Here is a 22,959-nt window from a genome sequence, read left to right as displayed (position 1 = left end):
AGCCACCTCCTTGCGGACGCCAGGGTGAGGGGGTTAATTTCCCTCGTTGCACTCAAACAAGGAAAGGGAGTGGGAGGTTGGGTTGGCGGTGAGAGTCATGGAGGCATTTTTCTCCAAACGTTCAAACACACCCTCCACCTTGCCCAAATGCAATGGGTAGGCTTTAAAAAAACAATGAGGCAGGGCAAGGAGTGTTTTAGGAGACACACTACTACAAGGCCTACTCAATGCTGCATGCCAAAGAGGAGGAGGGCAGCTTCCACCCACTCTTGCACAGAACAGGGTACAGAAGCAGGTCAACTAGCACTCAGAGCCGGTTTATGCCACCTCAGAGTGCACTTCAGACTCATTTGAACTAATAATACTCAATTCTAAATGAACAAACTGCCCCTTTTGTACAGTTCTGTAAGTGGCTACTCCATTATAGTGCAGAAATCCTGACAGAACACCGTCCCCTCCCTTTCAAGCAGCACTACAACATCCACAAACACTGTGGCAATATGCTGATGTACTGATTGAACAACAAAAATCACATCTTTCCCATTCCCAAACAGGACAGTTGCAGAAAACGGACCTTTAACTGACTTAAAATAAACAAATAGAAAAAAAAAATCTATTTCTTTACCTTTGGTATGAAAGCGGCACCCACACTTTACTTTAAATGTTATAAGTAAAGCGCGGGTGCCACAATTATACCAAAAGTAAAGAAATAGAAAACAAAATCTACTTCTTTACCTTTGGTTTAATCACGGCATCCACGCTTTACTTTTAATGTTATAAGTAAAGCGCGGGTGCCGCGATTATACCAAAAGTAAAGTGGCGCACGCCTGTGTCTGAGCACAATCATAGCTCCTCCCACGGCCTATTGGTGTCTAACATGCGCTTGGTGCACGTAATAGACACCAATAGGCCATGGGTGGAGCTATGCGTGCACCTAGGACCAATTGTGTGCAGTCTTTTAGAATAAGACGCACGCAAAGTCAAATGGGGGAGCTCAAAAGGAAACGCACATGCTCATCCGTGAGGTTAGCTCACATTCACCGTTTTTTCACTTACTAAAGGTTTCGCGACCTGCGCAGTGCAACGCAGGTCGCGAGACCTAAAAAGAGTACTTGAAAAAGGAAATTCCACTTTTTTCATCCAGCGTGTTTAGGTCATCTGGCGTGTGGGATAATTGCTTGAGTTTGAATGGTATCAGTATTGGCATTTTTTTGGGTTGCTATTGGTATATTGGTCCGGCCTTACTGAATAAGGGCCAAACCCTTTCTTGTTTTTCAGGTTTAGTTTCCGGGCATATTCGCAGAAAGAAGGCTCCCCATATCTGGAGGCTCCAAATTGGCTGAAAAGTAAGTACACTCCATGACACGCCCTAGCTTTAAACAAGTCCGCATAGCTTTTGCCGGTACCCTAATTAAGTTCGCATAGTTCTTGCTGGCGCATTGTTATCTTGTGACATTATAAAACACATTTAACTTAACATAAGTGGATATTTTGTAACTCTTATTATTCTTCTGCCTATAGTTTTACTCGGTCATAGTAAAAGGCACGAGTGAAGTACAATCGTGCATTCTTTCTCCTCCACAAATTACACGCCTGTGTAACTTACCCCGCAAGTTTAAGCCTCCATTTTGTAGGCCTTTCGAAGGCTTGATTTCGAAGTATATTATATAAGCTGTACTATAATTTCATTTTCGCCTTATAGTTACTTAATTTATATTGCAGTAATCCTTGAAATCACAAAACAGAATTGTACTGAACCCTTTCATCTGCACCGCATTGCATCAAAGTGAGTGCTGTGCCGTTCTACATTAATCCCTAATACTAGTATTGACTAGGTATTTATTATCGATCTTCAGTAGGTCTCATTGCTATTTCATTTTCGCTGAATAATAACATGCTTTAAGTTTCAACTAACCAGGACAATCCTGTGTATCTTTATTCTTTAGCTTTGAAAATATAGCAGTGACATCCAGTAACTATCAGACATCACTGTGCTATCTTGTTTTTCTGGCGTCGCCTGATTCCTCTCTCTATTGCCCATCAGGCATACAGGTATAAATAGAAAATAGTTTTCGGATTTGTAATTAAGGACCCATTCTCTATCACATTTGTCCATTTACATATGTTTAATAATTTTTAGTACACCATTATTGAAACACCACGAGGACTTACATATTTCATCCGCTTACAATGTACTGACGGCGTCTTTTTGCCCTTGGCAACTGAGGTAAATATTAGTTAGATACCTAGAATCGCTGTCAATCAAAAACGTTATTAAATGTGAGCAACTATCAATATGCGTCTTCTACCTTCATCGTTTAGATTATACATGAAGTATCGCACTGTCTTCATTTACCGTTCAACACGACGGTTCTCCAAACCCCATCAATAGTAGGTATACTATTTCTGACACCATGAGTTAAGCATGTGACTTTGATACAAATAGGGGTCACCATCGTATACATACACAAATGTTCTGGGTGCCTTTTCCTTTCTTACTTCCCCCCCCCCTTTTTTAATCATTCACATAGGGTTCCCTTCACTATCTTTATATATTGCCTTTTTCACATCTAATTTTATTCCATTAACCTTACTATTCACTTCTAAAGTAATTATCTTGAGTCATATCTTTCCATTTTCACTTTTACTCTCATTCTTCTCCCTTATTTCATCCAATGCAAATGTCTTCTTTGTATACTTATCGCTCATTGTATTCGTGAAAGAACCTCCCTCATTCATAAAGATAATGTTTACTTCACAGATTCATCAATTGTTTGTACTGGGGCCCTCTTCCTGGCGAAGGCACCCCTGTTGCGCCGACACAGACGTAGAATTCCACCAGTCATTTGAATTTGTGCCACTCAGTCTCCAATTGATCTTGTTTTTTATATATTGTGTCAATCTATCAGTGTTGAGCAATATGTCATCATACCAACAATGTTTTAAATGTGTCTTCAGTATGTCTGTGAGTTTGTATGATGGACATGAAAGTGGATGAATGATTATTATTTTTTTTCTAATTGTTTAACACTTAATAAATGCTCATTTTGTATTTTTGATAAATAATTTGTGCTCTTTGGTTCTTTCTGACCTTTGTCTATTGATTAGCATTTAATTATTGTTTATTGAGTGGTTGCCTTAAATCTGTACAATGATTGATTTTTCCCTACCTTAAGGAACCTTATCTTAACTGTAGGCGGCCTCTTCTTTTGCGCTTGTCAGCAATCCTTAGCATCTGAAGGCTTGTGAGTCAGCGATCCTTCACATAGTAGAACATATGTGAAAAAAGAAAACCCAAATCATTTCAGTGATTCTTTTTGTGCCATTTCCACTTCCCCATTAGATGCTACTTACCTTGCTTGGAATCCTGAAAGTATATATTAGCGGACACTTCCAATATCAGGCGTACCAATCTGCAGGAGAACAATACCAGATATTTTAGCCACCACTCACACATGGATGACAGTGAATTAATTGATGGACCTAAAAACATCAAGAAGTAATCAATATAGTTTTCTACCATTAAAAGAGCTATGAGCGAATTAAAGTTACATCATCATGTCTGCAGCAACAAACTAAAGTTACATCACACAATGCAAGACAGACAGGTGGAAAGGTCATAAGATTGCGGAAACATGTGTGGACCTAATTTATCTGAACGACCTCATTCATAGAGGTGCTCCAAGGAGAAGATGTGGCCACCATACACTCCAATAGGGGGCCAACACTTCCGACTCTAAAATATAAGATCCCCTGAACAACAAAATTAAGAGTTATTACATGTACAATAGTCCTATTTAATCAGCAGTGCTTTATTTCCTATCTCTACATGCATCCAGCAGTATTGATAACCTTTGCAGCCAACATATGTTTCGTCAATAGGGTATATCCACCATCGACTTCATCAGGCTACAAATAAACAGAAAACCATACATAAACTACATAGTCTCATGCTTATGTAGTAATCAACCACGGTATCCCTGCTGCAAGATCTTTTGTGTAACACCGCATTCCAAAATGTTCTTTCTTGAGATTAAAATTATAGTTAAGAACCGTGAAACCACAAACAAGACAATGCATCCAAAGGAAAGATTGAGTTGTGCGCCCTCGATACCAAAGAGAAGAGACCTAGTGACACCTCAAAAGAACACCCGTATTAGGAGGACAGTTGTCCAGAAACAGACTGCAAAAAAGAATACCAGGTGAATATTTAATACAAATAGGAAATCCAAATAACCACCCATATTACCCAAAACAGTGATAAAACTTGCCGCATTAAGGGCTAAGGCTATCTGCCTCCCTCTTAAAGAGCGCAAGGGAAATGTTAGTGGATTAGGGAGACCCAGCAAAATATAGGCAGGGAAGCACAGGATATCTGTCTCGAAGGCTTCATTTATGTCCTGGAGTATCAGGTCCCAGTATCTTACTAATTTGAGGCAATGCCAAAGTAGATGTACTAATGAGCCTGTCTGCCCGCAGCCACGCCAGCAGTAAGCCGGGGTCGTTCTTTGTTCGAGTGCTTCTGTCGGGCCGCAGTTAAGTACCAGTATGAGGCAACTTTATAAGCTGCTTCCGTACCCGGGATGTTGTGTGCAGTGTGATGTGTTCTAAAAAAATATGTCCTGCCACTCCTTGTCTGTGAGGGATCTGCCTATTTCCTTCTCCCACCTTAACTGTCCTTAGAGTTCGTTGGTGTGGTGTCTACTGAGAGGAAAGAATACAGTTTTGATATAAGGCGCTTGCCGTCGCTTTTACTAATAAGCCACTTTTCATACTGGGTTAATGGACGAGAAGCTCCTGGTCTCATCTCCGGGTAGGTTACCCAGTGACGAATATACCTTTAAATCCCCCATTCTTTTTCCCCGCAGGGAATCACAACGCCGTCGTTACAACGAGCGTGTTGTGATTCCGCATACCATTACTCCGCAAATCAGAACAACGACTTGCAGAGGAGGGGCGCTGGAAGTTGGAATAGTATATTCCAACTCCAGTCTGTGCAGACACTAGGGAAGGTGTTGGATTTTAAATCCAACACCTCCCCGCCCCCCCGCAAAGTGTTGTTCCGACTTGCGGAGTAATGGTGTGCGGAATCACAACGCAGTCGTTGTAATGACTGCGTTGTGATTACCTGCGGGGTAAAAAATTAGTTGTAAACGCTGTTTACCCCCAGGGACACGCTTGATTATAGGCGTACTAGTCAGTGGCTGGGATTTCGTAATCTTTCTGAAGCTGATCAAAGGGAAAGGCCCTCTCTTGATTACACCCCTTCTCACGCCACTGCTGGAATGTTTTTGATTTGCACCCAGGCGGGAAGTCAGAGTTGTCCACCAATGGAGTGGGGAGGGGAATGAAGTAAAGCCATGGCGGATTGCAGTTGCGTCCCATACTTTTAGGGTAGTTGTCATCACCGGGGAGAGGTAAAGCCTCCATGCGTTATGCCTACGCGGGAGCAAAATCTCTTCCCAAGTCTTCGCTCCTGCAATTATTTGGTTACTAAACGATCAATGTTTCTCTGAAAGTGGGTGGTTCCACTCAAGAATGAAGGGTAGTTGTGATGCTTGAAAATACCTGGACAACACAGGGGCCCCCCACCTAACTTGGGTTTTGTGATCTGCACAAAGCTGAGTCGCGGTTGCTTCCCACCCCAGATGAAGTGGTTGATGGCCCACTGTAGGTTCCGCAATGTAACCGCAGTTGGGGAAAGGGAGCTAGTTTGAAAGATGTACAACATGCGCGGCATTATCGTCATTTAAACTGCTGCAACATGACCCGCCCAAGAGAGACCCGATCATGACCATGTGGAGAGGGTTTCAGTAGTCTGTTCTAGAAGTGGCCCGTAGTTAGCCGTTAGTGTCTTATTAGGGATTCATACTAAGAAAATCCCCTGGTATGGTATGTGATTGCTGGTCCAAGTGAATGGGAAATGCCTGGACAGGGCCTCTACTGTGCCAGGGGTAGTAGACAGATTCAGTATTTGTAACTTGGGAAGGTTTACCTTGAAGCCAGCCACTTCACTGAACCACGAGAATTTGCAACTAGGGCCACGAGCGAGGTCTCGGGATTTGTCAAGGACAGGAACACGTCGTAAGCGTAGAGGCTTATAGTATCTATGTCAGCCCCCAGGCGGACCCCGGAGATCAACGGGTTGTCTCTAACCTCTGAATTTGGTATATCCCGCTTGGATAGATTTGTGATTCTTTTTTCTTCAAGCTGATATTTGGATATTCTCCACCAGTACTTATGGTGGGTCCGATCTTCAATCGGTGTTCTTTTCTTATCTTCATTATCTCTCCTCCTGTTTTCTCACTTCCCTCACTTTCTTGTCACTCTATTCTTAGTACATATAAAAAGAATTCCTGTTAAACTTATCTTTTTTTCACTTGGTGATGGCTGGTGCTTGTTTTACTTACACTGCAGTCAATTCCACCTTTGTTATACTCTTGGATTCTTGAGTCACACTGTTTAGATGTGTATTTAGGTCTAAAACTAACACTGTTTAGATGTGTATTTAGGTCTACAACAAACTCTGTTAAATTTTGGATGTATAGACACGTCAAGGAGTGTATACAGCATGTTTTGTTTTACATAACATATGGTTTATCTATGTTTCTCAAATGTATATACAAATGTTGTTTTTTATGTGTTTTTAAATATGTCAATCTCTATATATGTTAGTGAATTGTATGGTATTTATATATTTGTTTTTGTCAATGTATGCAATTTTGTATGTCATATTTATACTAGTATTGTTTGATATTTCCAGCCTTGAGAAAGTCTTAGTGCAAGACAAAAAACGTGTTGGCAAACTGCGTGCTGGGAGATCTTATACGATTTCTTTAATACTAATAAAGAATTGATGAAATCACAAGAAGATTGACATTCAATTGACTCTGAACTGCCTTGATCTTCTTTCTTGGAATTGATGTTGGTTTTAATCTGTCTCATTGTCCAATTGAGGGTATACAGATCCCTTAAAAAGCGATTACTTAGCTAGGACTGAAAAGAAACTTATACGGTGTGCTTTGGATAGCCTCAATGCTATATGTTCATATTTGGCATTGACGTTGAGCAATGAGACTGGACGATAGGAGGCACATTCAAGGGGATCTTCAGATGGTTTTATGATTACTGAGATGGAGGCTTCCGAGAGGGAATCAGGGAGTGCTCCCGTATCAAGAAATGAGTTAAAAAGCTGTTTCAGAACAGGGGCTAGTATCTGACAGAATTTGTTATAGAACGAGGGGGGGCGGGGAGGGGGGGGAGGGTTAAGCCATCCAGGCTCGGGGACTTGGAGGTTTTGAGACTGGCTATTGCTGTCACTACCTTGTCAACTTGGATAGAGCGATCAATGTAAGTTGCAGTATCAGTAGGCAGCGCAGTCAGCTGCGCACCATGGAGGTAACTACCTATGTCTCTATGTGTAGAGTCTTCCTCCGCACTAAGTTTGCTGTAGAAGGCTCAGAAAGCTTCTGCAATTTTGCGTATACTAGAGTCCCGGACGGGTCTTTAATTGCCGGTATTGTTACGGTAACCTCTCTTTGGCGTAGCTTATGGACTAGCATGCAGCCAGAAGGATTTCTGTTAAGGAAGAATTTGTGCCGGAGATGCACTAAGGCATATTCCGCTCTATCTAGGTCCAATCGGTGGAGAATTAAGCGTTTCTTCTTCAATTCCCTCCAGGAGCGGGGGGCACCGGTGAGTTTGTGTATGAATTCTAGTTCTGCTACTGATGCCGCTATTTACTTCCTCTGTTCCTTCCGTAGCTTGTTTTAGCTTGCTGATGTGGCTATTAATTCCCCTCGTACAACTAGTTTTAACGCTTCCCACAAGGACGCCGGGCGAACCTAGTCTCGGTCATTGGTGGTGAGATAGTCTTTGATTGCCTTGCTAATAGCTTTAGTTATCTGGTCGGAGTGAAGCATGGCGTCAAGAAGAAGCCATCGTGACGGGCATGGTTGAGAGGCACCTAGGTTCAGCGATAGCGTTATCAGGGCATGATCAGAGAGGGAATGGGATTAAATTGTTGCTTCAGCTACGCATTCCCAATAGTGCATCTGTGATGAGAAAATGATCAATAGGGGCATAGGATCTATGGGCCGCAGAAAAGTATGTGTAGTCTTTGGCGGGGGGGTGTGTCTGACTCCATATATCATTAAGGACGCAATTCATACGCCATTGATGTCCAGTCTGTGTGAGGGTCCCAGCTTGTGTAGCGAGATGCCCCGAGCGATCTAAGTCTGTATTCATTACCAGGTTAGGCCCCCCACCCTATCACCACCTCCCGGTCTTGCGAGGCTAAGACTTGTGTAAGGTAGGTAATCAAGAAGCGTTCCTGGTGTTCGTTCATTGCATAAATAGATGCCACTGTGAACCGTTTATGACCCCACTGGAGCCTAATCCTTAATGCTCTGCCCTTGTGTTCAGCTATCACATCAGTGACCTTTCCCTGGAAGCTCTGGGCAAGCAGTATGGCAACCCCATTTTTTTTAGTTGTGTCAGTGGTCCAGTATGGTCTGGGAAACCTGGGTGAGCGCATGCGGTGGGTGTCCCTGACAAGTAAGTGTGTTTCCTGCAATAAGCATATGTCTCCCCGGAGTGTTCTAGATAAGATAAAATCGCTTTGCATTTTACTGGACTATTGAGGCCTCGAACATTGAGGCTCACCAAACGTATATTATGCATTGCACAAGTTTAGGAAGCCCCTATGCAGCTTGTTCACTTCGTCCTCGTCGCGCCTGCGAGGTAGCGATGGTGCGCCATACCATGATGTTCGTAGAACTCTTGTAGCCCTTCTGGAGACTTGGCTGGTGCGGAGGAGAAGAAGTGAAAGAAGATAGAATGTACCCATAACCAACAAAAGGATATACTGAAGAAATCAACAGGAGCCAAGTCTGTCAAGACCCAAGAGTCAGTATGAGGCGACGACAGCCAAGGGAGGACTGTTCTGGAGGACCACCCTCCAAGAGATTCTGTGTGGGACCCCTGAGCGACCCGCAGATTGTACAGTACTGGGAGCATCCTACCAACAGACCCTCTACTGCCTCCTTCAGTGCCTCGCAAGTCCCTCCGTACCCCCGGGAGCAGGTTCGTCTTCAGCTCATGATGCAGTTGAAAGGGTGGATTCCGCTGATAGGACCTGTAGCACCGCCTGTCTCTTTTTACTAATGGTGGCCAAGTCGGGCTGGGCCCGCAGTGGTTGCTTGTTACCTTCTGCCATGCAGTTCGTATACACTTAGGAGAGGCGGGCTACTCCTCAGAATCATCCTGCGTGGTGATGTGCAGGAGGGCACAGGCTTCCCTGAGTGATCTGATCTGATAGAGAGATCCTTCATACTTGAAGATGATGCGGAAGGGGTGGCTCCATATTAGCCTTCCGTAGGTGTTCTGTTACAGAGCGGAACGTCCTACGTTTCTGCAAGTTGATCCTGGAGAGATCCTGGTAAAAGGTTAGGGAATAGCCTTTGAAGTGGACCGGTGGGAGTCTCTGGCTTTTCTAAGAAAGTCCTCTTTGATCTGAAAATCGCTAACGCAAACCAGTATATCGGCTGGGGGACCTTTCTCCAGGCATTCAGATCCCACTCTGTGAACCGAACCCGGTCTAGCTGTAGTGCAGAGGTTTCAGGAAGTCCGGAGACATGTCGTAGGAGGTCTGTGACAAACTTGCGTAGGTTGGAGCCCCCTGCTTTGGATGGCACACCTCTAATTCTTATATTGTTCCTCCTGGATCTGTTCTGCAGGTCCTCGTTGCGAGCCTGAAGGGCCAGCTACTGCTCTTTTAGCCGTAGCTCCCCTTTTTGAAGCCACAAGAACTGCTCCTCCCGGCCTAGCTCCCTGTCTTCAAGCTTGGCGACTTTCTCGCCCACCTCGGCCTCCTCCATGTCACCTATCGGATTTCCGATGCTAATTCGGTTTTCATCATCTGCAGGTCTGCACGTAGTGAAGAGAAGAGTGTTTCAAGGAATGCCTTAGTGACCGTACCCTCTCAGTCATCTGCGTCTAGCCGAGCATCATGCCCTTGGCTTCTAGCCTTATCTTCCATCCTGGAACTGCCTGACTTTCCCAACATGACGCCTTGTATTACGAGAAGCGGTTGAACCCCCCTGTGTCGATTTGAAGACTGTGCATGACTGGTTCTCTATCGTCTCCGTAGAAAATGAAGGAGTCATCCTGAACCCTACTCATATGCGGAGATTACCCTCTTAACTATTGGCATCCTTCTTTCTTCTTCATCTCCCGGACTTGGCATTATTGGACTGAACCCAGCTTGGGAGTCGCCCACAAGAATGACCTTCAACCTCTATGAGCATTTCTTGAAGTTCCTTATTTGAGGACCTCTGCATTGCTGGATCCCCCGTGAGAGTTGATGTGTCTACTTTTTAGATTGATTGTTTGTCCCACTGAGAACTGTACATCATCGCCCTGAAGAAGGTGTAGCCCCGTCCGGGGGCCTTACACCTAAGCGTGCGTCGGCGTTTTGTGTCATCTGGGGTCTACTTGGCTGATCTGTTGTCCATCCCCCTGATGACTGTTTTCCATCTATTATTATTAGATCAGCTCATGGCTATTATGTACCTTGGTATTGGATGCCTGGTTGTGGTATGAGAGTGTTTGAAATGCTGGTATGTATGAAGGTATGAGAGTTTTTTGTTTGATGTCGATATGTGGGACTATATTTGTCAAATCATCAATTTTTTAGAAAAATCCCCATGTGGTTTGTCATTAATGTATTGAATAAAATGTTTTTCTATGTAATAAAACTTGTATCTATTTTTCATTATGTGCTGAATTAATCTGTTTTGATTTGGGTGGTTCTAAATGTATCAAAGGACCTCCTTGTGAGTTCTATATTAAATCTATATGGCAGGTATCTTTTCTCTTGTTGTATTTTGCCTTTCCGAACATGTTCCCTGCCATGGCTTTGAGGCTGAGGGGAATAGCTATCTTTGTGCCAATTATTCGATGTGACCCTGCAAAGCGAAAGATGGGCCAAAACTTGGGCAGGCTGCTCATCACATGCCACAGGAGCACGCCACAGGAGTAGGCACGCTTTTGATCCCTACTGTTCACCGGGACACCTGCACGCTCCAGAGTTCTCCCACTCTGTGGTCCAGGGTCGTGGCGCAGTCCGCAAGCTCTGTTCGCCTCACCAGTCCAGGTTGTCCACACAGCCCCTGGGGGGAGAGGGGATCAATCAGCTCCCCTGTCTCCGCGGTCCACGGAGCTCTACCCCATGGAGGATCATCACTCGTTTGGTGGACATCCGTATACTATAGGCCGCAGGTCCCGGTCCAGAGACCGCTGGTCCTCTTAGCCTTTCATTCTTTCGCACAAAGGGTTCTATGCTGCTTCCGCAAGGATCCGCTTGTACCCCCTTCTCTCAGGAGCTTGCATTTAGTCCCAGGGGCACCTACTGGGGAACAAAGGGCTCGAATTATATGCTTATTTAGGCGGCGGCACGGAGTGATCTAAAAGCACGCCCTAGCTGTCCACCATCTTGGCCACGCCCCCAATTAACTTTTATGAGGCAAAACAGTGTTTGCAGTGTTGGGCAGTGTTACTTGTCTAAGAGTAGAGTTTACATTGTCTGTGTAGTGTTACCCATGAGTGTAATGTGTATAGTGTCTGGGCAGTGCTGTCTCTTGTCCTTGAGTGGTGTTTACAGTGTCTGGGCAGTGCTATCTGTTGTCTGGCGGGAGTGTTCACAGTGTCTGAGCAGTGCTATCTGTTGTCAGGCGGGAGTGTTCACAGTGTCTGAGCAGTGCTATCTGTTGTCAGGCGGGAGTGTTTACAGTGTCTGGGCAGTGCTATCTGTTGTCTGGCCGAAGTGTTTACAGTGTGTGGGCAGTGCTATCTGTTGTCTGGCGGGAGTGTTCACAGTGTCTGGGTAGTGCTATCTGTTGTCTGGCGGGATTGTTTACAGTATCTGAGCAGTGCTATCTGTTGTCTGGCGGGAGTGTTTACAGTGTCTGAGCAGTGCTATCTGTTGTCTGGCGGGAGTGTTTACAGTGTCTGGGCAGTGCTATCTGTTGTCTGGCGGGAGTGTCTACAGTGTCTGGGCAGTACTGTCTGTTGTCTGGCGGGAGTGTTTACAGTGTCTGAGCAGTGATATCTGTTGTCTGGCAGGAGTGTTTACAGTGCCTGGGCAGTGCTATCTGTTGTCTGGCGGGAGTGTTTACAGTGTCTGAGGGGTGCTATCTGTTGTCTGGCGGGAGTGTTTACAGTGTCTGAGCAGTGCTATCTTTTGTCTGGCGAGAGTGTTTACAGTGTTTGAGCAGTGCTATCTGTTGTCTGGCGGGAGTGTTTACAGTGTCTGGGAAGTGCTATCTGTTGTCTGGCGGGAGTGTTTACAGTGTCTGTTCAGTGTTACCTCTGAGGGTAGTGTTTCCAATGTCTGAGCAGTACTACCTGTTGTCTGCTTTTAGTGTTTACAGTGTCAGGCAGTGTTACTTGTCTGAGGGTAAGTTTACAATGTCTGGGCAGTGCTATCCCTTGTTTGTTTTTAGTGTTTACAGTGTTGAGCAGTTTTACTGCTGTCTTAGGGTGCTGTTTACAGTGTCTGGGCAGAGTTTCTATTGTCTTAGGGTAGTGTGTACAGTGTATGAAGTGTTGCATGTTGTCGGGGGGAGTGATTACAGTGTCCAATCTATTGTGTTTTTAGTGTTTACAGTGTAACCTGTTGTCTGAGGGTAGAGTATGTAGTGTCTAGGCAGTGTTTCATGTTGTCTGAGGGTAGTGTTTACAGTGTCTTGGCAGGGTTTCTGTTGTCTTAGGGTAGTGTGTACAGTGTATGAAGTGTTGCATGTTGTCGGGGGAGTGATTACAGTGTCCAATCTATTGTGTTTTTAGTGTTTACAGTGTTACCTGTTGTCTTATGGTAGTGTTTATGTTGCCTGGGCAGTGGTATCTCTTGTCTGAGGGTAGAGTTCACAGTGTCCGGGCACTGTTACCTGTTGTCTGAGGGTAGAGTATGTAGTGTCTGGGCAGTGCTTCATGTTGTCTGAGGGTAGTGGTGGTGACCCTTGACCCTGCTCGCAGGGCCGGTCGCTCCACACACCGCACGGCTCCCTGTGTGTGACCAGGACTCCTGCCCTTCACCGCTGCTGCCGCGAGTTCGCCGCTGCACCCGTATTTCTGAGTATTGTTGTTGACTGTACCCAGTGTTTTACTTGCATTGTGCCCTGCTTATTGCCTGTTGTCAGTATATTTTGTGTTTCTCCGTGACTGTTTTTCCCGCTTCTGTGCCCCCCTGCTCCCCGCTTCCCATCGCTGCTCCCCTGCGGCCCGTCCCTTTTCCTTCTGTGCCACGCTCCCTCTGTCGCCCATTGGCCACCCCGCTCCCACCTTCCAGCTGCTCCTCCCTCCCACTTGGCCATTTATGGAGGACGCCGCACGGAAGCGCAGCGGACGCGCCAAAGGCAAGCCCGTCTGCGCCTGGACCGCGCCCAGCGCCAGAACCCCAGGACCCCGCCGACACCAGGACACCCGACTAAGATACGACACCGCCGCCATCATCGCACTCAACACCGGACAACCAACCGCCTGCTACCAAGCCAACCCAAAGCGCACCCACGGACCCTTCACCTGTCAAGCCTGAAAATTCACATGCCTTCGACCCCGCACCCTGCCCGCCAAACCAAACACCAACAACAACCACCTTAAGTGCATCCTCCTCAACACCCGCCCCGTTCACAAGCACGCCATCGAACTCTGGGACCTCCTCGACACATCAGCACCAGACGTCGGTTTCCTCACGGAAACCTGGATGAACGCCTCCTCAGCCCCCGACATCGCCATAGCCATCCCAGACGGCTACAAAATCACCCGGAAGGACCGAACCAACAAAACAGGAGGAGGAGTCGCCGTCATCTACAGGAACACCATCAACCTCACGACCAACGCCGAAGACATCGTCCCACCGCCGAACACCTACACTTCCAAATCCACACCAACCCCCAGACCACCCTCAGAGGAACGCTCATCTACAGACCCCCAGGCCCACGCACACAATTCAGCGAAACCATCGCAGGCTTCATCAGCCGCACACCCTAGCCTCACCAGAATACATCCTCCTAAGAGACCTGAATTTTCACCTGGAAAAAAACAACGACAACGCCACCTCCACCCTGCTCGACAACCTCACCAACCTCGGACTCAAGCAACTGGTGGACACCCCCCCCACCTCGCCGGCCACACGCTCGACGCCATCCTCTCCGCCAGTAACCACGTCATCTTCAACCACTCCACAAGACTCCACTGAACCGACCACAGCTGCGTACACTTCATCTTCAAGAAGACTACATCTCACCACCTCGCGCATCGGATCCTCCGCAGATGCTGGAGCAAAACCACCACAGACCAGCTAACCACATCGCTGAGCCAGAACCCACCAGCCGACACCAATCTACCCGACACCAACAATGCAGCCCACAACCTCGCTCAGTGGATCACCAACTGCGCCAACAACCTCGCTCCACTGAAGAACCCCCAAGGCAAGACCGGCAACAGAAAACCCCCATGGTTCACAGATGCCCTCAAAGCCGCAAAGAAATCTTGCCAAACACTCGAAAAGACCTGGCGCCACGAACGGACAACAGAAAACATGACAACCCTCAAAAACACCACCCGCGAATACCACCAGCAGATCCGGGCCACCAAGAGGACATCGATCAAAGAGCAACTGGACAACAACACCCACAACAGCAAGGAGCTCTTCAGCATCGCCAAAGAGCTCTCCAACCCCAACGCCAGCAACAACGACATCACCTCGTCACAAGATCTCTGCAACGCCCTCGCCACCTTCTTACACCGCAAGATCGCAGATATACACGACAGCTTCGGACCCCAATCTCCATCTCTGGACACCAAACCAGCTACCCCCACCACCACCCTCAGCGTATGGACCCCCATCAGCAGTGAAGACACCATCCACGTCATGAACTCCATCCACTCCGGCTCTCCCTCCGACCCATGCCCCCATCACAGCTTCAACAAAGCCGACACCATCATTGCACCCCACCTTCGGAACGTCGTAAACAGCTCCTTCGCATCAGCCACCTTCCCTGAGAGCTGGAAACACGCAGAAATCAACGCCCTTCTGAAGAAACCCACAGCGGACCCCAAAGACCTCAAAAACATCCGCCCCATCTCTCTTCTCCCCTTCCCGGCTAAAGTCATCGAGAAGACCGTCAACAAACAGCTGACCACATTCCTCGAGGCAAACAACTCGCTCGACCCTTCCCAGTCCGGATTCCGAGCCAACCACAGCACCGAGACCGCCCTCATCGCAGCGACAGACGACATCAGAACCCTGATGGACAGCAGGGAAACAGCCGCTCTCATCCTCCTAGACCTCTCAGCAGCCTTTGACACCGTCTGCCACCGCACCCTAATAGACCGCCTCAACAACACTGGAATCCAAGGAAAGGCCCTGGAATGGATCACCTCATTCCACTCCGAGGTCACTGAGATCATCTGCGGCGTACCCCAAGGATCCTCACTCAGCCCAACACTCTTTAATATCTACATGAGCCCCCTCGCCACCATCGCACGCAAACACAACATCAACATCATCTCCTGCGCCGATGACACCCAACTGATACTCTCCCTCACCAAAGACCCAGCCATCGCCAAAACCAACCTTCAGGAAGGTATGAAAGAGGTAGCGGACTGGATGAAGCACAGCCGTCTGAAGCTCAACTCAGACAAGATGGAGGTCCTCATCCTCGGACAATCCCCATCAGCCTGGGACGACTCCTGGTGGCCCACGGCGCTGGGCACCGCACCGACACCCATGAACAACGCTCGCAACCTGGGATTCATCCTGGACTCCTCCCTCACGATGACCATGCAAGTCAACGCTGTTTCATCCTCATGCTTCAACACGCTACAGATGCTCCGGAAGATCTTCCGATGGATCCCCACCGAAACCAGAAGAACAGTCACCCAGGCCCTCGTTACCAGCCGACTGGACTTCGGGAACGCCCTTTACGCAGGAACCACGGCCACACTTCAGAATAGTCTCCAGCGCATACAGAACGCCTCCGCACGACTCATCCTCGACATCCCTCGCCACAGCCACATATCCGCCCACCTGAGAGACCTCCACTGGCTCCCCGTCAACAAAAGGATCACGTTCAGGCTGCTCACCCACGCACATAAGGCGCTCCACAACACGGGCCCCGAATACCTCAGCAGCCGCCTCTCGTTCTACACCCCTACCCGCCAGCTCCGCTCCACCAGTCTCTCCCACGGATTCGTAGAACCACCACCGGAGGAAGATCGTTCTCCTACCTGGCAGCAAAGACTTGGAACTCCCTCCCCAAACACCTACGACTGACCCATGACCATCTCACCTTCAGGAAACACCTAAAGACCTGGCTCTTCGAGCAGTAGCGGCACCCCTCCAACCCCCACTCAGTGCCTTGAGACCCTTATGGGTGAGTAGTGTGCTTTATAAATGTATTGATTGATTGATTGATAGTGTTTACAGTGTCTGGATGGTGCTATCTGACGTCTGTGGGTAGTGTTTACAGTGTCTGGGCAGTGTTGCCTGTTGTCTGAGGGTACTGTTTACAGTGTCTGGGTGGTGCTATCTGAGGTCTGAGGTGAGTGTGCACAGTATCTGGGCAGTGTTGCCTGTTGTCTGATGGTAGTGTTGACCCAATTTGCAGTTGCAAGATCCCACAGCTATCTGAATACTTTAAAGGAGGGGGCGGTGCTATTCTCCAGCCAGAACGCAAAGTCTTCTGTAATCAGGAGTGGGTGGAGGTACTCGTCTGTCATCGGGGTGGAGGAATGGTTCATGAAGTTGGAAGGCATGGCTTGGCAGTTCGGGCTGGACTGTTCCCATGAGGCACAGGGTCAGACTGATTTGCATATAGCCATGTCTGAACTGGGGTGGCAGAGTGGGCTAAAGAACGGTGATGGATTAAACCCAGATCTTTTGACTGGGTGTGAGTGTTTGATTGGTTCAGATGCTCCGTCCATTACCACCCCCTTTTGTACCACTAATGGTTCATGAAGTTGCCAGTGGCAGTAGCAGGAGAGGATTCTGAGGCTGACATTGGGGCACAGCGTGATTCTGATCTTCACAATCTCCCTGATTTTGGGTTTTTTTTTAGCGTGAAGTGGGTCATGGAAAGGGTTTCTCCGAGTATTGCTGCTACTACAACCCCATGGTGTTGTTGGTGTGTTTCAAGGAGTATGTCTGAAGCATGAGATGCTGCAGCACACGGCACAGGAGTCTAAAAGGCAAGTCTCTGGGATGAGGTGGGTGTGAAGTTTGGGATTTGCGAAAAGGCTGTGTATATCTGGTGCAGGCATCCCAGCAGATCTTACAATAAAAAGATTTCAAGAATTGCTTTTTTTAATGCTTTCTGTCAGCAGATTACACTTGCTGGACGTTGGTAGGATGCTGCTGGCCTTGAGGATCTCACTCGGTTTAGGGTCCCTGGTCACAGTTTGTCATTCATGCTTTTCCAGCTGGGTCTGGTGGTTCATTGGATGAATGCGCTAACTGTAGGGGCCTGTATTTAACCTTATGGTCACAGATTCAAATCCTGGCAGGTCCACTCACTCTTTCATCCTTCTGAAGTCGATAAAATGTGTACCAGTGACTTGGATAACAATATAATCTGTTATTCAGCACAATGAGGCCCTTCTGGGTGACCGTGTGTTAGAAATGGGGGTCTCTAGTTGGCAATGATTTGCACCTTTGTCCAAAAAGGAACCCTTCAGGATAAGGGGGTACACTACTGAAATAACCCCAGCTCACTTCCTTGGTAGCTTGGCACGAGCAGTCAGGCTTATATCAGAGGCTGTGTGTAAAGCATTAGCACATAACCAACAGTAACAAAGTGAAAACACCACAAAAGGACACCACACCACTTTAGAAAAATGTCCAATACTTTATATATTCAAAACAAAAACAATACAAATCCAACATACAGTTCTTCAAAATATGAACTTTTCCAGAATAACCTTAAAATACAGTTCCTTGAAGTCTGTAGCTCTGTTTGGTGCTACAGCGGTGCTGAGAACAGAATCCAACAGTTCCGTCAGACTGCATCGGTCATGGGGTCGGCAGACTCGTTAACAGTACCTTTTAGTTGCAGCCGATCACGTTGGTGCAGGCCGGTCATTGCAACCGTTGTGGTTGCGTTGTGAAGAGTAGCTGTGCAGCGTGCGGTGCCCTCAAGATTCGTACGGGTAGCAGCTTGGTGACGATGGTCGTCGGTAAGACCAGAGTTGCAGTGCGAGATGCGGCTGTGCCCTCTGCGGTGCCTTCCGGACATGTAGTCGGCGACAAAGTCTGCTGCTTTCCCCCTCTGTGGCAACTGAAACTGCGATTCCAGAGGTGGTACCCAGAGGTAAGTGAAGTCTTTGCTGTCCTGGAGACTTCGTGAACAGCAGGTAAGTTTGGTTTGAAGCTCTTGGAGATACTCAGCACAAGTTTAAGAAAGCTCAGTCCAGTCCTATTACTGCCCAAAGCAGAAGCAGCAACTGCAGGCCAATCCAACAAAGCAACAACCCAGCAAAGGGGCAGTACTCAACCTGCAGTTCTTCCAGCTCTTCTTCTTTGCAGGTTCCTTGATTCCAGCGAATTCTAAAGTTCTGGGGTGTGGGCCCTAATATTTATACTCAGTTCCTCTTTGTTCCCTTGGGTGGAGAGTGTCTGTGCCCAGCCCATACCAGTTCTGTTCTCCCTGGCCCGGCTTCCTGGCAGGAGGTGGAGACAGCATTGTCCAAGGCAGACCAGGCCCATTCAGGTGCCGGGAAATTCCTCCCACTACACTAAATACAGCCCAGGTCTATTCAGCCCAGCCCTGACTCATCCAATGAAGGCAGGACACACCTCGACCCCCCCCCCCCCAGTGGCTGTCTGAAGAGAATGCACACCCCCAGCCCCTGTCACTCCAAAGCCAGATAGTCAATCCAAAAACTCAGCAGAGGCACACAGGATCATAAAACTCATCTTTACTAATCTTCACTCATCTGAGTGCAGGCATACTAAACTCCCTTTCTCTATTTTGTCCCAATGGGAAGATATACTCGTAAAATCTTACAGAGTATTCCCCATTCTATCCTATGGGACAGATAACCTTTCAAAAGTGAACAAGCATTTGCAATGCAATAGGTCTCGCATTAGTAAAAGTTTGAGCTATTAGCATTGCTGATAATAATGCAACGCCAATGACTGAAACATTTAGTAATGCGAGACCTGTTGCATTGCAAATGCTTTTTTATTTCTGGTACGACACAGACCGTATCAGTCTCTACGTCTTAAAGATACTTTTAAATGGTTTGTGTATCCCAAAGAAATCCGGCTCCTATACCATTATGAGTTAAGCCAACCAAGTCATTTATAGTGCTTAGAAACAATAGAAAGGCGACATATAGTTGTATATATAAACACCTAACTTCCTATAGACGCTGCTAACATAAACGAGGTGGACCCGGAAGGTCTCCTTGGAAATGTTCAATAAGCAGCAAATTTGGAAATATCAGGTACATTTCATTTCCCTCCAGAGTGCTCCACTGCGCAGTGGACCTTGTAATTCTGACAGGGCTGGTAACACTTGTTACCGGCCCAGTCAGCATTACCTGGCCACTGATTATGAGGAACTTAGACTAACTGAGCCGCTTACCCTGCTGACAGTGACAGCACATCTCCAGGAACGTATTCAGACTGTTATACTCCGGTCTGCGATACGAACCTCAGCCCAGAAAGTGAACAATGCTGTAATACCACACTAATGACAAATTATACGCTATCTAATTGCCAAATAACTATAATAAGAACATACACCACTATGAAAAAAAATATTTATGCAATATGCGCTAGGTAGAAAAAGAGGCAAAGAAGGTAATTTAGGTAACATGATTTGGCTACAGAGTATAGACAGGAAGAGTGCGAGGTGTGCTGAGTTCTGTTCCCTCCTCACAGTTGGACATCACTGTCCAGTTTTGGGCATGAGTAACACTGTGCCTGATTGCAAGATTATTGCTGTTCTTTATCGAGGCATTAGTCTTGAGCCTCAAACTTGATCTCCCCAGGGCCTTAATTATAGCGCTGGAACAATCATTTGTCTGCTGCAGGTCGCCTCGGTGCTTGGAGATGATGGATGTTGGAAAGGCGATCCCAGGGGAGACAGAAGGTGTCTGACTGCCCAACCCGAGACCCACCTCTTTGTATGGAATAGGCCGAGCGCCGTAGGGAGGCCTCCTTGGCGAGGCTCCTCTCCTACAATCGTATCAGCGGAGCAATCTCACTACCACAGACGGACACCACACGAAGGGATATTCTCAAGAATCTTTATATAAGAAATGAAGGCACGTTCTCGTTGTAGCATAACACAGGGATCGAGGGATCCGTAAAGTCTTGGTTTTGGGAAAAAGGGGGTAGCGGGACAGTCTTGGTACCAATTGGTGCGTGGATAGTTCAGGTGGTCAGGCCGCGACAGCGTCAGCAGGGCCTCGGGATAGTTCAGCGTTGATCAGGCCGCGACAGCATCAGCAGGGCCTCGAAGGTGGTTCAGCTCGGTCAGGCCGCGACAGCGTCAGCAGGGCCTCGAAGGTGGTTCAGCTTGGTCAGGCCGCGACAGCTTCAGCAGGGCCTCGAAGGTGGTTCAGCTCGGTCGGGCTGCGACAGCGTCAGCAGGGCCTCGAAGGTTGTTCAGCTCGGTCAGGCCGCGACAGCGTCAGCAGGGCCTCGAAGGTGGTTCAGCTTGGTCAGGCCGCGACAGCGTCAGCAGGGCCTCGAAGGTTCCAGGGCAAGAGTTCGGATCATGATCAGCCGCGACGAGGTCAGCAGGGCTTCGACTCCAAGATACAACTAGAGTCCTAATCCAGGGCTGGCCCAGATATAGGACTGGAGGCCTTTGATGTCCGGACCCTCGCGCCTGGGGTTCAGAGGGGCCGGGATGAAGGTGTCCAGACACCCAGCAGGGGGGTGGAGCCAGCGCCCAGGGAGGCTGGAGGGCGATCGATACCAGGCGTCCGGGGACGGCTGGAGGGCCATCGAAACTCCCCTCCTCCGGGATCTGCCAAGTGGCCACTTTACCACCTGGGAGGATCTTGGTGCCTCGATGTCGGGGCTTTGCTGGGGCCGGGGCCAGGGCGGCTGCGGCCACGTGCTCGGGACGTGATGGGCCCAAGATGGAGTCGGGCCGGAAATGGTGGCCTGGCATGGTCGCCGGACTGGCAGGGTTGGCGAGCAGGGTCCGCCGGGGTCCCAGGGAGGGGGAGAGCCGTAGGTTGCCAGGGGGGCTGCTCTCGTCGAGGTTTCGTGAAGGTTCGTGTCAGAGGGGTCGACAGCAGGTCGATGGAGGGCCGATGTCGCCCGGGGCCCGCCATGCGGGAGGGGTAGGACCACGCCACGAGGCCGGGTCCAACAATGGGCTTTCATTTTTATTTCGAGTGCAATTGAGCCCGTCCTATCCGGTCTGATTGCAAAAAACGGTGAAATGCACAGTACCGACTAACGCAGGTTTATGTAAACGCCGAGGAATTGCCTGGATGGCTGTTTATGGTGCAGTACTCAAAGGATGCTGCGTCAGGGTTTAATGGTGCCGGTGGTTGCAAGTGTTGGGCACCGGTTCTCAGTTTCGGGGCGCGTAATATCTATTTTACCATTAGACTGTTTCCCAGAGAAAGATAGAAAAGGCAGCAAATGAGAGACAAAGGGACAAGAAAGGGAAGAAAAAGAACATGCAAGGTGAAACAAACATGAAGGAAGTGTAGGCGGTGGAAGAAAGAGGCATGACGTCGAATCGGGACTAGGCAGGCCCAGTATTCGGCGTACTGGGCATTTGGCAGCACCGAGGGCGGCCTCTTAAAAAAAGAAAAAAAACTTTTTGCCTCAGCACTTGAAAAAAAATGATGTACAAATTAAACAACGACGCTGTCTAATGAACATTAGTGCTGACTTCTCCAAAATCAGTCTCAAGCTGAGATTTCACACTGCATGTCAAACATAACAGACCCATTCAGACGGGGTACGTGTAGAAGATTTAGCTTTGTTATACCACTTTACCAGGAGCAGGTGTGACCTTGTGACGCAGTTCCCTTTTGAGTCAATATTCCATGTCTGGTGCAAACTGGACTCAACGGGAAGGGGTAACCTTTTGTTTACAAGCGCTACGTGTGATACTGGTCAACACAAACCTCAGGAGATGAACAGTATTGTAGGGGCTGAATTTGTGTGTTCTTAAATGCTCCCAACATAAAGCTAGTAATTATTTCATCGAAGATTGATTGAACAAGGAAGCATCCTCGAGATTACAAAGAGTGAGTCTGTTTCCAAACATCGTCACTTCCGAAGAGACAAGTGGTGAAGCATAAGAGCAAACTTAGCATCTACCAAGATTCATGTGCTTGCGTCACGTTCTGTATTGAAAACAGTGGGCCCGTTTTGTTTAATTATTTTACAGTGTGTTCTTGCTCCCCCGCAACGCTTGATGGGTCTTTGTTGTGGAAGTACATCTGCTTAAGGCCGTGCGAGTTAAGCACTCCCTATTGCAATCTGTCGCGACTTGCAAGACACAAGATTATGTCTGAGATGGCAATCTCGACTTCTCATCCTTCCGATGACAATAATTTGAGTCCCATTTAATTCGGCAATCTTACCTTGATGCTGTGCATTGTCTTAGCCATGGCAATGTTTCAAATGTATTTTAAAAACAAGCAACAGCATTGCAAGCTTTCCTTAGCTTACGTAAACCGAGCTGGTATAGCGTGTGTATCACACCTGTATACTTCCTCATACTCACAATATAGAACAAGTTCTGCCGCTGAGTAGTTTGGGCAGTGTTAGGGGGTGTTATCTGAGTCCGGGGACGCATTGCTGACGAGCTTACTAAAGCCATTGCAGACAAAGGATGTGACCGCGTGCTGCAGGAGACACGAGCTGTGAAAGTGAAAGTGTGGGAGAGCGCGAGAAGAGACGCGCGCGTTTACAGC

The 22,959-nt window shown here is 47.9% G+C and overlaps 1 protein-coding gene across 4 annotated transcripts in view; it reads right to left on the bottom strand.

The window, feature by feature from the left end:
• Nucleotides 1–22,959, bottom strand: part of LOC144806623 (uncharacterized) — a 52,231-nt gene that overhangs the window by 20,877 nt on the left and 8,395 nt on the right. For 2 of the 4 annotated variants that reach the window (XR_013605862.1, XM_078672948.1), the window contains exon 1: nucleotides 3,171–3,314. The gene's annotated coding sequence lies outside the window, so the exon portion shown is untranslated. Of the gene's footprint in view, nucleotides 1–3,170; nucleotides 3,315–3,354; nucleotides 3,414–22,959 lie in introns of those variants that run through there. The other 2 variants (XM_078672952.1, XM_078672958.1) reach the window with 2 other exon arrangements.

Source organism: Lissotriton helveticus, chromosome 1_2, assembly GCF_964261635.1.
Source record: "Lissotriton helveticus chromosome 1_2, aLisHel1.1, whole genome shotgun sequence".
NCBI classification, from domain to species: domain Eukaryota; kingdom Metazoa; phylum Chordata; class Amphibia; order Caudata; family Salamandridae; genus Lissotriton; species Lissotriton helveticus.
This window is presented reverse-complemented; position numbering and strand designations above follow the sequence as displayed.